General features: G+C 49.9%; 1 long non-coding RNA gene across 1 annotated transcript in view; it reads left to right on the top strand.

Moving 5' to 3' along the window:
- The first annotated feature begins 201 nt into the window (after positions 1 to 201).
- Positions 202 to 12,723, top strand: part of LOC119944763 — a 38,054-nt gene continuing 25,532 nt past the window's right edge. Inside the window, exons 1-2 of the long non-coding RNA XR_005455955.1 lie at positions 202 to 316; positions 4,628 to 4,953. This is a non-coding gene — a long non-coding RNA (uncharacterized LOC119944763). The remainder of the gene's footprint in view (positions 317 to 4,627; positions 4,954 to 12,723) is intronic.

The raw sequence follows: 12,723 nt of genomic DNA, 5'->3' as shown, positions 1-12,723 counted from the left end.
AGCACTGCACTAATCGCTGTACAAGCCCCCCGGCTCCTCCCGGGCGCTCCCTCCTCCCTCCTGCTCCGTGGGCTGCAGTCCCCTGCCCTCCATCTCTCTCTCCTCCGCCCGCCGGCGGCGGTGGAGCGCTGGCCGGCTGGCTCCTCCTGCTCGCTCCCCGCCTGGCTCCCCGTGCTCCACGCCAGACTCTCCGTGGTCCCCTCGGGGCCTCCGGGCCCGGCTCGGCCCGACCGGCGGCTCCCCCGCCTACTGCTCGATCCCTCCCAGGAGGCTGGCCGCCCGGCCCACCTTCCCAATCCCCATGGAAGAGAAAGAGGTCAGCAGGCTCCCGGTCTCCCGACCCCCTCCTCACTTCCCTTCTCCCCCAATCTCCCCCCTCCGCTCCCCTAACCTTCTTCCCAAGCCACTTCGTTTCTCTGCGCCAGTTATTTCATCTGCAAAATAATGAGGATTGTATTTGTTAAGCGTTTACTCTGCCTAGCACTGTTCTAAAGCGCTATTGAGACTGTGAGCCCCACATGAGACAGGGACTGTGTTCGACCTGATTAGCTTGTAATAATAATAATAATATTAATAATAATAATGTTGGCATTTATTAAGCGCTTACTATGTGCAAAGCACTGTTCTAAGCGCTGGGGCGGTTACAAGGTGATCAGGTTGTCCCACGGGCGGGGTGGGGAGCGGAGCTCGCAGTCTTAATCCCCATTTTACAGATGAGGTAACTGAGGCCCAGAGAAGTGAAGTGACTTGCCCAAAGTCACACGGCTGACAGTTGGTGGAGCCGGGCGCTTAGTACAGTGCCTGGCGTATAGTAAGCGCTTAACGAATACCGTCATTCTTATCATCATTATTACCCCTACCTCATTCCTCCACCTCTTTCTCCCCTTTCTCCTTCCCCCAGGTACCCCTACCCGCTTCCTCCACTGCCGCCTCCCCATCTCCTCCCCACCTCCTTCTCCCTCAATCTCCTTCCTCCACTACCCGCAGCCCCTTATTCCCACTTCTTTCTTCCCCCACCCCCACGCCCCCATCTCCTCCCCATCTCCCCCCTACCTCCTTCCCTCACGTCCTTCTCCCCCAATCTCCTCCCCGCTACTACCTCTGGCCCCTTGTCCCCACTACCTCCTTCCCCCATCTCCTCCCCTGCTATCCCTACCTCCCACCCCCCTCTTTCTCCCTCTGTCTCCTGCCCTCCACAGCCCCTAGCCCTTTCCCCCACTTCCTCCTTCCCCATCTCTTCCCCTGCTACCCCTAGCCCTCCCCCCTCCCCCTGCCCAATCTTCTTCCCAGTCTTCTCTCCCCGCTTCCTTATTTATTTCCATTAATGCCAGTCTCCCCCTCTAAACTGTCAGCGGTGGGCAGGGAATGTTTCTGTGTCTTGTTTTATTGTATTCTTCTCAAGGACTTAGTACGGTGCTCGACACACAGTTAGCGCTTGGTAAATACGATCGAATGAGGGAATGGATGATAACTTCTCCACCCCTTTCATTCATTCATTCAATCGTATTTACTTAGCGCTTACTGTGTGCAGAGCACTGTACTAAGCGCTTGGAAAGTAAATTCGGCGAGAGATAGAGACAATCCCTACCCCACAATGGGCTCACACCCCGGCTACCCCTACCTCCTCCCCCCACCTCCTTCTCCCCAATCTCCTCCTCCCGCCCCCCCCCCCCGTTACTGTTATCCCTTCCCCCCCACTTCCTCTTTCTCCCATTTCTTTCCCTGGTACCTCTGCCTCCTTTCCCCCACTTGCTCCTTCCCCCACTAACCCTACTTCCTCTTCCTGCTACCGCTACCCCTAAGCGCTGGGGTGGATACAAGCAAATCGGGTTGGACAGAGTCCCCGTCCCAGGTGGGGCGCACATTCTCAATCACACTCTGGGCGTGTCACCCTGCTCCTCAAAAATCTCCAGTGGTTGCCTATCAATCTTCGCATGAAGCAAAAACTCCCCACAATCGGCTTTGAAGCTCTCCATCCCCTTTCCCCCTCCTACCTCACCTCCCTTCTCTCCTTCTAATAATAATAATAATTATAATAATGGTGGAATTTGTTAAGCACTTACTATGTGCAAAACACTCTTCTAAGCGCTGGGGGGGGATACAAGGTGATCAGGTTGCCCCAATTGGGGCTCACCCTCTTAATCCCCATTTTACAGAGGAGGTAACTGTTATCGACAAGTAGGGTGCAAAATAGGTTAATCGGTGTAAATCGGCCGCAGGGTTCTTGTACCCAGGGTGGTGATGCAGATAGGAAAAATGACTCGGAGACATGAGTTCAGATAGAGCAGTAAAGAAGGAAAGTGGCTACCTGCCCGTTCACCTCCCGGGAGAGGTACGAGTGACAAGCAGCCCCGATCCCATTCTCACTGTGTCTTTTATTGAGTCACAGCAACATGGGAGGGAGCATTTAGGAATTTCAGGAATCCAATTAGGACCGACAGGATGGATGAATGTAAATTCTATGATTTTACTGCCTTGTTAAGGTTGTTATCTGCCTTATGGCCTTGTATAAATAGGTGTGTAAATTCCATTATCTTCTGTTGTTACTGTCTTGTCAGGATGTCATCCTAAATTCTGTTATCTTCTGTTGTCACTGTCTAGTCAGGATGTAGTCCTAAATTCTGTTATCTAATGTTGTCAGGATGTCATCCGACCTACGACCTTACATATATAAGTGTTACTTGTTAATTGCCTTGAAGGCATCTGTTGCAGACAATACAAAAAGGAGTTGTTCTCTCAGCCTGCACAAAATGGAGGGTTACTGTTAGCCTACACAAAATGGAGTCAGTCATGTCAAGTCCGCTGTGGACAACAGTAACTGAGGCACAGGGAAGTGAAGTGGCTTGCCCAAGGTCACACAGCTAAGTGGTGGGGCCAGGATTCAAACCCATGACCTCTGACTCCCAAGCCCACGCTCTTTCCACTGAGCCACGCTGCTTCCCCTACAGCCCAGCCCGCACACTCCGCTCCTTTGCTGCTAACCTCCTCACTGGGCCTCGGTCTTACCTGTCCCGCCATCGACCCCTGGCCCACGTCCTACCTCTGGTCTGGAATGCCCTCCCTCCTCAGATCCACCAAACTAGCTCTCTTCTCCCCTTCAAAGCCCTACTGAGAGCCCACCTCCTCCAGGAGGCCTTCCCAGACTGAGCCCCCCCTTTTCCTCTGCTCCTCCTCCCCTCCCCATTGCCCTTACTCCCTCCTTCTGCTCTACCCCCTTCCCCGCCCCATAGCACTTGTGTATATTTGTACATACTTATTATTCTATTTATTTTATTAATGATATGCATAGATCTATCATTCTATTTATTTTGGTGCTGTTGAGGCCTGTCTACTTGTTTTGTTTTGTTGTCTGTCTCCCTCTTCTAGACTGTGAGCCTGCTACTGGGTAGGGATTGTCTCTGTTGCCGAATTGTATTTTGCAAGCACTTAGTACAGTGCTGTGCACCCAGTAAGCGCTCAATAAATACGATAGAATGAATGAATGAATGATAAAAACCCATGACCTTCTGACTCTCAAGCCCATGCTCACTCCACTACATGCTTTGCACATAGTAAGCACATAATAAATGCCATCATTATTATTAAATACAGACCCCGGGACTGGGTGGGGGGGGGGCCTGCTAGTGGACCAGAGGCATCCAGCAGTCAATCCATCAATTGATCAATCAGTTGGTGGTGTTTATTGAGCGCTTACTGGGTGCACAGCACTGGACCAGCGCTTGGGAGAGGACACTAGAAGGGAATTAGCAGACACATTGCCTATCCATAATGAGTCTAGAGAGGGAAACAGACAGGCATTCATTCATTCATTCATTCAGTCGTATTGATTGAGTGCCTACTGTGTGCACAGCACTGTACTAAGCACTTGGGAAGTACAAGTTGGCAAGTTAGAGAGGGTCCCTACGCAACAGTGGGCTCACAGTCTAGAAGGGGGAGACAGAGAACCAAACAAAACATATTAACAAAATAAAATAAATAGAATAAATATGTACAAATGAATAAATAAATAAATAAATAGAGTACTAAATACGTACAAACATATATACAGGTGCTGTGGGGAGGGGAAGGAGGTAAGGCGGGGGGATGGGGAGGGGGAGAGGAAGGAGAGGGCTCAGTCTGGGAAGGCCTCCTGGAGGAGGTGAGCTCTCAGTAGGGCTTTGAAGGGAGGAAGAGAGCTAGCTTGGCGGATGTGTGGAGGGAGCGCATTCCAGGCTAGGGGGAGGACATGGGCCGGGGGTCGACGGCGGGACAGGCGAGACCGGGGCCCAGTGAGGAGGTTAGCAGCAGAGGAGTGGAGTGTGCGGGCTGGGCTGTAGAAGGAGAGAAGGGAGGTGAGGTAGGAGGGCGCAAGGTGATGCCTTGAAGCCGAGGGTGAGGAGTTTTTGCCTGAATGGCATGGGAAGTGGCAGGGTGTAGGGATAGATGCTTAAGTGTTGTGGGGTGGAGACGGGGTTCATTCATTCATTCATTCATTCAATCGTATTTATTGAGCACTTACTGTGTATAAACCACTGTACTCAGCCCTTACAGACAAAGGCATAAGGAGGTTAGGGAGCCTAGGATCTAGTGGATTGAATTCGCTAGGACTGTGGTTCCTGCAACAGAGATTTTTGTCTCTACTCTGCAGTTGCTCTCTCTCGATTAACCGGCGGCGGAGCCCATAAAGGTGTCACAGAAGGCGAAGAAGCTGACCGAGTGACCGAGGCGACCGAGCCACCGGCCCCCGCGTCCCCAGAAATCCAGCAGAATTGCCTCCACACAACCTCATCTTCCGATCCAGCGTGCGGAGAGGCTTCGGCTGCGTTCTCGGGGTCTCCCCATATCTGGGGGCCTCTTTGGGCCGGAGTCTCCCGCCCCCACAGAGGGACCTTCTAGTGGGCTAGCGACTGGACAAGTGGCATCCGTCCTGAACCCAGCGCTCCCGGTTTGGCGTCCACGGTCTTCTCTGGAAAGGTCAGTCGTGGCTCCCCCGCCGGGATCGCAGATACCGCTTTGTTGGGTAGATTGAATCAAGTCTGGTTTTTTGTTTTTTTTTTCCCCAAAATAAAGGCAGAACGCGCGCTTCTTCCTTAGCCGACTTCACTCATCCAAAAGAAATGCATTCTGAAAAAAAGCGCCTCCAGAACACCTGCACTTCACAGTTTGGGAGCGTGGAATGTCAGAATTCATTTAGTTGTATTTCTTGAATGCCTACTGTGTGCAGAGCCCTGTACTAAGCACTTCGAAGAGTACAATAGAACCCTCAACAGGCACATTCCCTGCCCGCAACAAGCTGACAGTCTAGAGGAGCTGGGTTCTCGTCCCAGCTCCCACATTTAATAAATATGGTACTTGCTATGGTTACAATAATTATCATACTTGTTAAGCGCTTACTAGGTGCCAAACATTGTTCTAAGCACTGGGGTAGGTATAAGTTCATCAGGTCGGATGCGGTCCCTATCCCACATGGGGTCAAAGTCTAAGTAGGAGGCCAAACAGGTATCAAATTCCCATTTCAGACATGAGGAAACTGAGCAGCAGAGAAGTGGCAGAGCTGGGTTTCGAACCCAGGTCCCCTGTTTCCCAGGCCTGTGTTCTTTCCACTGGATCACTCTGCTTCATAGCCTGCTGTGTGACCTTGGGCAAGTCACATCACCTCTCTGGGCCTCAGGTCCCTCATCTGTAATCTTAATCTTAATCTGTGAGCCCCTGTGGGACATGGGCTGTATCCAACCTGATTAGCTGTACCCCATCACTTAGAACAGTAGTAGGCCCATAATAGGTACTTAGCTAATACCATAAGAAAAAAAAGAAAACTGATAAAATGAGAAGGCTCATGAGTCATTTCTGAAACCTGACCTTAGCATCAGCGATTCCCTCCCATCCTCTGCCCAGAGGAAGATCTCCAGGAAAGTTCTTCAAACAGGGCCGGGTCTTTTGAAAGATATCAATCAACTTCGTATTACCAAAAGGGATTTTCAAATACATATTGATTACTATTATCATTGTTGTTATTATTATGGTCATCATCCCTCACAGCACAAGTGTATCTACCGACTGCATTATACCCTCCTAAGTGCATAGTTACAGTGCTTTGCCCAAAGAAAGCACATCGTAAACACCATTCATTGATACCTTCTACACCGGAAGCTCGTTATCGGCAGGGAATATGTCCGCTAGTTCTGGTGCGTCCACTAGTTCTCGCCCAAGCGCTCAGTGCAGTGCTCTGCATGTAGTGAACGCTCAGTAAATTGGCTGAAGTGACTTTGTGGTCTCGGCATAAAACCTGCCCCCTGACTCTCCCCTTGCCTGATTGACAGACAGCTGCTCTGCAGGCAGAGAGTCAATCACTCAACCAATCAGTGGTGTCTGTTCAGCGCTATGTGCAGAGCACTGTCTGTAGCACCTGGGAGAGGACAATCTAACAGAATTAGCAGACCCTGTCCCATAATGAGCTTACAGCCTAGAGGAGGGGGTCCTGAGGCATCCCAAGTGCAAACAGTAAGCGCTCAATAAATACGATGGATTAATTGATTGACTGACTCTTGGCCTAGTGGAAAGTGCACAGGCCTGAAAGTCAGAAGACCTGAGTTCTCATCTGGGTTCCACATGGTATAGAGGATAGAGCACGGGCCTGGGAGTCGGAAGGTTCTAATCCTGACTCCATCACTTGTCCGCCTTGGGCAAGTCACTTCACGTCAGCTGTGTGACTTTGGGCAAGTCACTTAACTTCTCTGTGCCTCAGTTACCTCATCTGTAAAGTGGGGATTAAGACTGTGAGCCCCCTGCGGGGCAATCTGATCACTTTGTAACCTCCCCAGCGCTTAGAACAGTGCTTTGCACATAGTAAACGCTTAATAAATGCCATTATTATTACTATTATTATTATTATTATTCTCTGGGCCTCAGTTCCCTCACCTGTAAAATGGGGATTTAGACTGTGAGCCCCACAAGGGACAGGGACTGTGTTCAACTCCATTTGCTTGTATCCCCAGCACTTAGCACAGTGCCTGGCACATGGTAAGCGCTTAACAAATACCATTATTATTATTATTATTATTATTATTATTATGCCTGCTGTGTGACCTTGGGCAAGTCACTTCACTTCTCTGGGCCTCAGTTCCCTCATCTGCACAATGGGGATTCAATCCCTGTTCTCCCTCCTCCTCAGAGTGGGAGCCCCTCGTGGGACCTGATGATCTCCTATCTACCCTAGCACTTAGAACAGTGCAGGGTACAGAGTAAGCATTTAACAAACACCACAATTGTCCTTATTATTTGTGTGTTCTTGTGTGAGAGGGTGTGTATGTGGGCGCCCGCTAGTATGTGAATGTCTGCCTGCCTGACTGGGCATGCGTGGGAGGCTGTGGGTGAATTTGGAGGGGGAAGGGGGTGGCTCACAGCTTACAAGCAGCAGAAACATGGGGAAACATTGTTCCGTGTCTTAATCGGTCTTGGGCCGGGTTACTCTTTCACTTGCCTACACGTCAGAGAAGGGAGTCGTCCCACCCAAACCACGGTGGGTCGTCCACCCACGCACCAGAGAGTGGAAGTTCACCGGGACAGGCACGTGCCTGCCCAGTCTTGTGCTTTCCACTTCCGTTGTGGGCAAGGAATGTGTCTGTATTATAATAATAATAATAATAATGTTGGTATTTGTTAAGCACTTACTATGTGCAAAGCACGGTTCTAAGCGCTGGGGTAGATACAAGGTAATCAGGTTGTCCCATGTGGGACTCAGTCTTCATCCCCATTTTACAGATGAGGGAACTGAGGCCCAGAGAAGTCAAGTGACTTGCCCAAAGTCGCACAGCTGACAAGTGGCAGAGCCGGGATTTGAACCCACAACCTCTGACTCCAAAGCCCGTGCTCTTTCCACTGAGCCACGCTGCTTCCCCATTCCATTGTACTCTCCTAGGCATTTAGTACAGTGCTCTGCACACGGTGAACTTTCAATAAATACGATTGAATGAATGAATGCATTCCCACCAGGCAGTAATGTGACAGGATTCCTGTGGTGGGGGTGAGATTTGCATCATCACCACCATCATCATCACCATCATAATAGTACTTGTTACGCACATATTGTGTGTGAAGTACTGTTCCAAGTGTTGGAGTAGATCTAAATTAATCAGGTTGGACACAGTCCCTATCCTACGTGGGGCTCACACTCTTAATCCCCATTTTACAGAGGAGGTGACTGAGGCACTTAACAGAGAAGTTAAATGACTCACCCAAGGTCACACAGCAGATCTGAGTGCCAGATCTGGGATTAGAACCTATGTCTTTCTAATTCCCAGGCCCTTGTTCTAGCCGCTAGGCCATGTTGGCTTGGGAGGAGCCAAGTGTACAAGTTGGGGTAAAGTGGGAGAAGAGAGGGAAAAAGCAAAGAGGGAGTTGATGGAAAGTCTTGCTGCCAATGGTTAGGGGATCTGTTCCATGTGGAGAGAAATGGGTAACCACTGGAAAGTTTTGAGGAGGGGGAGCATATATTTTAAATGATGTTCTCAGACTTCAAGTTCACTTTGGGAAGGGAATCACTGAATCGTATTTATTGAGCACTTACAGTGTAACGGGATAACAGAGATGGAGGGTACGTTCCCTGCCCTCAAAGAACTTAGAGTTAGTCATGTTTATTGAGCGCTTCCTATGTTCAGAGCATTGTACTAAGCACTTGAGGGAGTACAATACGACTGTAGACAGATACATTCCCTGCCCACAGTGAGCTTACAGTCTAGAGGGGGAAACAGCCATCAATATTAATCAATCAATCAATCAATCAATCAATCACAGATATGGACATCGTGCTGTGAGGCTGGGAGCGGGGGATGAATAAAGGGACCAAGTCAGGGGGATGCAGAAGGGAGTGGGAGAAGAGGAAAGAAGGGCCTAGTCTGCAAGGCCTCTTGGAGGAGATGTGCCTTCAGTGAGGTTTTGAAGTGGGGGAAGAGTCACTGTCTGTCAGATATGAGGAAGGAGGACGTTCCAGGTCAGAGGCAGGACGTGGGCGAGAGGTCGGTGGCACTAGAGACGAGATAGAGTAACGGTGAAAAGGGTAGCACCGGAGGAGCAAAGAGTGTGGGCTGGGTTGTCGTGGGAGTGTGGCAAGGTGAGTAGGAGACTAGCGAGGTAGAAGGGGGAAACATGTCTACCGACTCTGTTGTATTGTCAAGCGCTTTGTACAGCACTCTGCATGCATTAAGCACTCGATAAATACCATTGATTGATGGATCAATTGATGTTTTCAGAAGATGATCTGGGCATGAGAATTCAGGATGAGCTGAGACGATAAGAGGATAGGGGCCGGGAGACCGGCAGGGAGACTCATCCGAGAGTCCAGGTGGGAGGTGATGAGACTCTGAAACCCCGGGTGTGGATAAAGGGTAGGGAGGAAAGGGGCAGATCCAAGAAACACTGTGGAGGGAAAACCGGCGGCAGGATGGAGGGACGGACGCATAAAATAAGTCAGAGGCCACTGCGGTAGGATTGAAAGAGGCCAGCAGAGGTGGGTATACCCCTCCCTGTCAGGAATCCCCTCCCTTTCCTGGAACAGTCTAGGAAGTTAAGAATTCCTACAAGAGCTCGTTGTCTCTAGACTGTAAGCTCATTGTGGGCACGGAACATATCTGTTTATTGTTCTTTCTTACTCACCCAAGCGTTTAGTACAGTGCTCTGCACAAAGTAAATGTTCAATAAATACTATTGAATGAATGAATGAATGAAAAAGATCCCTTTAACATAGTATAAAGTGATAAACAACAAAGGAGGAGTGGTGGATAAGGGGCTGTCCTACAGAAAGGAAGGGCCTGCATCAGTGAACCAATTCAGAATTTTATTTTATTTTTTTTTAGCATTTGTTAAGCACTTACTATGTGCCAGGCACTGTACTTAGCACTTGGGGTAGATACCAGCTAATCAGATTGGACACAGTCCCTGTCCCATCTAGGGCTCACGGTCTCAACCCCTATTTTACAGATGAGGGAACTGAGGCACAGAAAAGTGAAGTGACTTGCCCAAGGTCACACAGTAGGCAAGTGGCAGAGCTGGGATTAGAGCCCAGGTCCTTCTGACTTCCAGGCCCTGGCTCTATCCATTAGGCCATGCTGTTTCTGTAATACTACCTATATTGGCATTTTCCATATACTCTAAAATGCCAAGGCTTGACCTCTGTGGTGTTTGATTCAATCTGTCCTTGTCCCAAAGGTTTCCCGGGTTATCGATAGGTGTGGTATCAGCACTCACTTGTTATAACTGTCTTTGATCTGTAACTCTACTCAAGTGCCTAGTATCTGAGCCCCTAGGTGGGTCCAAGTAGATTTTTTAGTGGGAGATTCCCCCCACATTTAGGGGGTCTTTGAAACCTTCCAGCTTGTCCATTTCAAAAATAAGTGTAACTGGAGTTTCAAACCTATAGATTTATTCTTGCCATATTTTCTGCCAAGGTAACCATGAAGGTGATGATGATGATAATAATAATAATAATAACTGTAGTATCTCTTAACCATTTACAATGTGCCAAGCACTGTTCTAAGCACTGGGGTAGATACAGGCTTATGGGGTCGGACAGAGACCGTGTCCCAAATGGGGCTCACAGCCCTAATGCCCATTTTACAGATGAGGGAACTGAGTCACAGAGAAGTGAAGTGACTTGCTCAAGGTCTCACAGTAGACGTGGCGGAGCCGGGATTGCAACCCATGACCTTTTGACTCCCAGGCCTGGGCTCTATCCACTATCCTACACTCTGGATGTCCAGCCCAAACAGCTCTAGGGGAAACAGTGCACTCCTTCCACTCCCTCCCCCCCAACCCCAAAACACGGTCCAGGACCCAGGAGTGGCATGCTCCCTGTGGTCTGTGGGAAGCCTGTCGGGCTCTGAGACCATTTCATTCATTTAATCGTATTTATTGAGCGCTTACTGTGTGCAGAGCACTGCACTAAGTGCTTGGTAAGTACAAGTTGACAACATATAGAGACGGTCCCTACCCAACAATGGGCTCACAGTCTAGGAGGGGGAGGCAGACAATAAAACAAAACATATTAACAAAATAAAATAAATAGAATAGTAAATATGTACAAGTAAATTAGAGTAATAAATCTGTACAAACATATATACAGGTGCTGTGGGGAGGGGAAGGAGGTAGGGCAAGGGGGATGGGGAGGGGGAGAGGAAGGAGGGGGCTCAGTCTGGGAAGGCCTCCTGGAGGAGGTGAGCTCTCAGTAGGGCTTTGAAGGGAGGAAGAGAGCTAGCTTGGCAGATGTGCGGAGGGAGGGCATTCCAGGCCAGGGGGAGGATGTGGGCCGGGGTTCGATGGCGGGATGGGCAAGAATGAGGCACAGTGAGGAGGTTAGCGGCAGAGGAGCGGAGGGTGCGGGCTGGGCTGGAGAAGGCGAGAAGGGAGGTGATGTAGGAGGGGGCGAGGCGATGGAGAGCCTTGAAGCCGAGAGTGAGGAGTTTTTGCTTGATGCCTAGGTTGACTGGTAGCCACTGGAGATTTTTGATGGGGGGAGTAATGTGCCCAGAGCGTTTCTGCACAGAGATGATCCAGGCAGCGGTGTGAAGTATAGACTGAAGTGGGGAGAGACAGGAGGATTGGAGATCAGAGAGGAGGCCGATGCAGTAATCCAGTCCGGATAGGATGAGAGATTGAACCGGCAGGGTAGCGGTTTGGATGGAGAGGAAAGGGTGGAACTTGGCGATGTTGCGGAGGTGAGACCAGCAGATTTTGGTGACGAACTGGATGTGAGGGCTGAACGAGAGAGCGGAGTCGAGGATGTCGCCAAGTTTGAGGGCTGGTGAGATGGGAAGGATGGTAGTGCCATCTACAGTGATGGGAAAGTCAGGGAGAGGGCAGGGTTTGAGACCAGGGTTGGGCCAAGCGGCCCAGAGCCGCTTGGCTTAAACAAAGAGGAATTTCCATTTCCTCTTGTCGGGCAATCATTATCATCATCATCATCAATCGTATTTATTGAGCGCTTACTGTGTGCAGAGCACTGTACTAAGCGCTTGGGAAGTACAAATTGGCAACATATAGAGACAGTCCCTATCCAACAGTGGGCTCACAGTCTAAAAGGGGGAGACAAAACCAAACATACTAACAAAATAAAATAAATAGAATAGATATTCTATCATTGAGCACTTATTATGTGGAGAGCACTGTACTAAGGCCCCTCGCAGGGTCATGCTGGAGAGTTTCCAGTACTCTACTAGTCTCGATTACCAGAGGGAGATCAAGCAGAGGCCTACCCGTTCCATTCCTAGCTTGGGCCATGGCTAGCGAGTGGAAGGGAATCTGTTACAAGTCAAAACTCGCCTGGGCTGGGCACCAGCAGCAAGCGAGAGAGTTGAGGGCGGAGATTCAAGTTTACTGTGCGAAAGGTGGCAATGGTAAACCACTTCCAGATTTTTACCAAGAAAACAATCTGTATACACTACCAGAACGATGGCAGATGCAAGTGGGACATTCTGGGAGAGATGCGTCCATGGTGTCGCTATGGGTAGGAGAGGACTCGACAGCACAAGACAGCAACTGTACTAGGGGTTTGGGAGAGTACCTGGAGCCCTGCCCTGATTCTTGCCCTCTGCTATGGATGGGGCTGGGCCCCGCTGCCTCCCCGACTCACAACCTTGTGGAACACTCTGTCTGTCTATCTCTGGCTCTGTTTCCCTCTCTTCTCTCCATATCTCTGTCTTTCTCTCTTACTCTTTTCTGTCTCTCCATTCTCTCTGTGTCTGTCGCTCTCCT

The sequence above is a fragment of the Tachyglossus aculeatus genome, chromosome 23, assembly GCF_015852505.1.
Source record: "Tachyglossus aculeatus isolate mTacAcu1 chromosome 23, mTacAcu1.pri, whole genome shotgun sequence".
Classification (NCBI taxonomy): domain Eukaryota; kingdom Metazoa; phylum Chordata; class Mammalia; order Monotremata; family Tachyglossidae; genus Tachyglossus; species Tachyglossus aculeatus.
Note: the sequence above shows the minus strand (reverse complement) of the source record. Positions and strands in the feature narration are given on the sequence as shown.